Below are 4,812 nucleotides of genomic sequence, written 5' to 3' on the forward strand. Positions count from 1 at the left end.
AGAAGGAAAGAGAGAAAGAAAAGGAAAAGACAGAACTGTAATGAACTACTATTATTAGGTGAAATGTACATACATGGTATTCAAATGGCATATTATTATTATTGTTATTGTTATTATTTTCAAAATTAACAAGTGCATGTAGATTATAATGTTTTAATATTATGGTCACAGCTAAATATGTGAAGACTCCACTTATATTTCGTATATAATGTGAGATTGATCACATGATTGACTGTTCACGAAACTGTAACCTTGTCTTGTCACATAGACAAGGTAAAAATATAAGCAAATAGCAACCCATCTGTATAATGTCTATTGAGATCATGGTGTACATGAGCCTAAGCAAGCAAAGCAATCTACAAATCTACATACAGTAGATCTTGATGTACTAATCTATGGTTGTGTCTTTATTGTATAATTATTTATGCTAGCTAGTATGGCATGCAGGTTCACTGTGAGAGATTATATTGGCTTGAGTTGACTTTATCCCCAAATACTGATTGTTAATAATCAAGTATGCAATACAAGCTCAGATTGTGTGGAACTGATATTTATGAGTTCTGTGATGTCCCTACATGTGTCTATTAGAACAAGACGGAAGTGAGTGCAACAATTCAGTTCTCTGCATATTCTATATAATAAGGTAATGATCTGTAATGATGGATTCTTTATTAGTTTGTGTTGATATCATTCATGGTTGTTGTTGGCTTTGTCATTTGAATATTTTAATTATGAGCAACTAGTAGATCCCCTCTAATTGATTTTATCAGCAATCCAGTTTACTTGTACAACTAAGCTTATTTATTGTGAATAAAAACAATGCAGAATGTTAATATAAAGCTAATCTAATAGATTTGGTATAATCAATGATAGTTTTGATAGTATAGATGGGATTTACCATTTATGGATTTCCTTACAATAACAGAGAAAAGGGGTGGACTGGGTTATGGATGACAGGAAGTAACCTGAAAAGTTGAATTGATGTCTGTCATTTCTGAAGTGGACTAAATCAACTCATGGTACATAAAATTTTATTATAATAATAAATATTATTATTGATTGGACTATTACTTTTGATTTACAGGAACAGGTAAATAGATCTAATCCTAAAAATATTATGAGTATTATACTTGTTCATTTTTATCTGATACTAAAAACACAAAATCTTCTTTGCAACACAATAGGAAGTAAGTACTAATCTATTTTAATTGGAGATGATTTTTACATGTGTATTTATTGTCCTTTCTATTTTTAATTTCCTTCAATCATCAAACTCTTCTTTATAACACAATAGATAGTAAGCACTATAATCTATTTTAATTTGAGATGTTTGTTTACATGTGTATTTATTGTCCTTTCTATATTTAATTTCCTTTGTTCATCTGTGATACACAAACTCTTCTTTGCAACACAATAGTCTGTAAGTACTAATCTATTTTAATTTGAGATGCTTGTTTACATGTGTATTTATTGTCCTTTCTTTAATTTCCTTCGTTCAACTACGATGCACAAAATTTTCTTTGCAACACAATAGGAAGTAAGTACTATAATCTATTTCAATTTGAGATACTTGTTTACATGTGTATTTATTGTCCTTTCTATCTTTAATTTCCTTCGTTCATCTGTGATACACAAACTCTTCTTTGCAACACAATAGCAAGTAAGTACTAATCTATTTTAATTTGAGATGCTTGCTTACATGTGTATTTATTGTCCTTTCTATCTTTAATTTCCTTCGTTCATCTGTGATACACAAACTCTTCTTTGCAACACAATAGCAAGTAAGTACTAATCTATTTTAATTTGAGATGCTTGTTTACATGTGTATTTATTGTCCTTTCTATTTTTAATTTCCTTCAATCATCGAACTCTTTTTTATAACACAATAGATAGTAAGCACTATAATCTATTTTAATTTGAGATGTTTGTTTACATGTGTATTTATTGTCCTTTCTATATTTAATTTCCTTTGTTCATCTGTGATACACAAACTCTTCTTTGCAACACAATAGCAAGTAAGTACTAATCTATTTTAATTTGAGATGCTTGTTTACATGTGTATTTATTGTCCTTTCTATTTTTAATTTCCTTCAATCATCGAACTCTTTTTTATAACACAATAGATAGTAAGCACTATAATCTATTTTAATTTGAGATGTTTGTTTACAAGTGTATTTATTGTCCTTTCTTTCTTTAATTTCCTTCGTTCAACTATGATACACAAAATTTTCCTTGCAACACAATAGGAAGTAAGTACTATAATCTATTTCAATTTGAGATACTTGTTTACATGTGTATTTATTGTCCTTTCTATCTTTAATTTCCTTCGTTCATCTGTGATACACAAACTCTTCTTTGCAACACAATAGCAAGTAAGTACTAATCTATTTTAATTTGAGATGCTTGTTTACATGTGTATTTATTGTCCTTTCTATATTTAATTTCCTTCGTTCATCTGTGATACACAAACTCTTCTTTGCAACACAATAGCAAGTAAGTACTAATCTATTTTAATTTGAGATGCTTGCTTACATGTGTATTTATTGTCCTTTCTATCTTTAATTTCCTTCGTTCATCTGTGATACACCAACTTTTCTTTACAACACAATAGTTGGTAAATACTAATCTATTTTAATTTGAGTTGCTTGTTTACATGTGTATTTATTGTCCTTTCTATTTTTAATTTCCTTTGTTCATCTGTGATACACAAACTCTTCTTTGCAACACAATAGCAAGTAAGTACTAATCTATTTTAATTTGAGATGCTTGTTTACATGTATATCTATTGTCCTTTCTATATTTAATTTCCTTTGTTCATCTGTGATACACAAACTCTTCTTTGCAACACAATAGCAAGTAAGTACTAATCTATTTTAATTTGAGATGCTTGCTTACATGTGTATTTATTGTCCTTTCTATTTTTAATTTCCTTCGTTCATCTGTGATACACAAACTCTTCTTTACAACACAATAGATAGTAAGTACTAATCTATTTTAATTTGAAATGATTGTTTACATGTGTATTTATTGTCCTTTCTATCTTTAATTTCCTTCGTTCATCTGTGATACACAAACTCTTCTTTACAACACAATAGCAAGTAAGTACTAATCTATTTTAATTTGAGATGCTTGCTTACATGTGTATTTATTGTCCTTTCTATCTTTAATTTCCTTCGTTCATCTGTGATACACAAACTCTTCTTTGCAACACAATAGCAAGTAAGTACTAATCTATTTTAATTTGAGATGCTTGCTTACATGTGTATTTATTGTCCTTTCTATCTTTAATTTCCTTCATTCATCTGTGATACACAAACTCTTCTTTGCAACACAATAGCAAGTAAGTACTAATCTATTTTAATTTGAGATGCTTGCTTACATGTGTATTTATTGTCCTTTCTATCTTTAATTTCCTTTGTTCATCTGTGATACACAAACTTTTTATTACAACACAATAGTTGGTAAGTAGTACTAATCTATTTTAATTTGAGTTGCTTGTTTACATGTGTATTTATTGTCCTTTCTATCTTTAATTTCCTTTGTTCATCTGTGATACACAAACTCTTCTTTGCAACACAATAGCAAGTAAGTACTAATCTATTTTAATTTGAGATGCTTGTTTACATGTGTATTTATTGTCCTTTCTATTTTTAATTTCCTTTGTTCATCTGTGATACACAAACTCTTCTTTACAACACAATAGTTGGTAAGTACTAATCTATTTTAATTTGAGATGCTTGTTTACATGTGTATTTATTGTCCTTTCTATTTTTAATTTCCTTTGTTCATCTGTGATACACAAACTCTTCTTTACAACACAATAGCGAGTAAGTACTAATCTATTTTAATTTGAGATGCTTGTTTACATGTGTATTTATTGTCCTTTCTATATTTAATTTCCTTTGTTCATCTGTGATACACAAACTCTTCTTTGCAACACAATAGTCTGTAAGTACTAATCTATTTTAATTTGAGATGCTTGTTTACATGTGTATTTATTGTCCTTTCTTTCTTTAATTTCCTTCGTTCAACTATGATACACAAAATTTTTTTTGCAACACAATAGGAAGTAAGTACTATAATCTATTTCAATTTGAGATGCTTGTTTACATGTGTATTTATTGTCCTTTCTATTTTTAATTTCCTTTGTTCATCTGTGATACACAAACTCTTCTTTGCAACACAATAGTCTGTAAGTACTAATCTATTTCAATTTGAGATGCTTGCTTACATGTGTATTTATTGTCCTTTCTTTCTTTAATTTCCTTCGTTCAACTATGATACACAAAATTTTTTTGCAACACAATAGGAAGTAAGTACTGTAATCTATTTCAATTTGAGATGCTTGTTTACATGTGTATTTATTGTCCTTTCGTTTTTTAATCTCAAAACTTTAATTTACAACAAAAAGGCAGTAAGTGCTGGTTTATTCACAATTTTGTCATAATTTCTTTTAATTTTATTTTCTGGTCAAAAATTTTATTTGCAACATGACAGGAAGTAAGCATTTAATGTTAAACAATTGTTATTACTTTTTCATGTGTTGTAGAGAAGTGAGTCTATTATTACTAAGCTAATTGTCTAGCTGTTTTTATTCAAGATGCTGCATACAGAAGAGCTCTATCAGAAGGAGAGGTGGTGAATGTTGCTTATTCACGTGTTCTTTTTCTGGGTACAGCAGGTGTTGGGAAGAGTAGTTTCAAGAATTCTCTTATGAAGTTACCATGGGATGCTAAGGCTAACAGTACCATCATATCTGATGTCAGCTGTGTTCGTCCCTTTGCTAAGGGATTGCTTAGTGATCAGTGGGAA

At 29.1% G+C, this 4,812-nt stretch overlaps 1 protein-coding gene and 1 long non-coding RNA gene across 3 annotated transcripts in view; both read left to right on the forward strand.

The window, feature by feature from the left end:
• Nucleotides 1–4,812, forward strand: part of LOC100639950 (procollagen galactosyltransferase 1-like) — a 16,650-nt gene that overhangs the window by 3,572 nt on the left and 8,266 nt on the right. The window lies entirely within an intron of this gene.
• On the forward strand, nucleotides 4,329–4,806 carry LOC109583151 (uncharacterized). Its single transcript, XR_002185387.1, has 3 exons — nucleotides 4,329–4,500; nucleotides 4,550–4,553; nucleotides 4,601–4,806. It is a non-coding gene; the product is annotated as an uncharacterized LOC109583151 (long non-coding RNA).

Source organism: Amphimedon queenslandica, unplaced genomic scaffold (assembly GCF_000090795.2).
Source record: "Amphimedon queenslandica unplaced genomic scaffold, v1.1 AMPQUscaffold_13323, whole genome shotgun sequence".
Classification (NCBI taxonomy): domain Eukaryota; kingdom Metazoa; phylum Porifera; class Demospongiae; order Haplosclerida; family Niphatidae; genus Amphimedon; species Amphimedon queenslandica.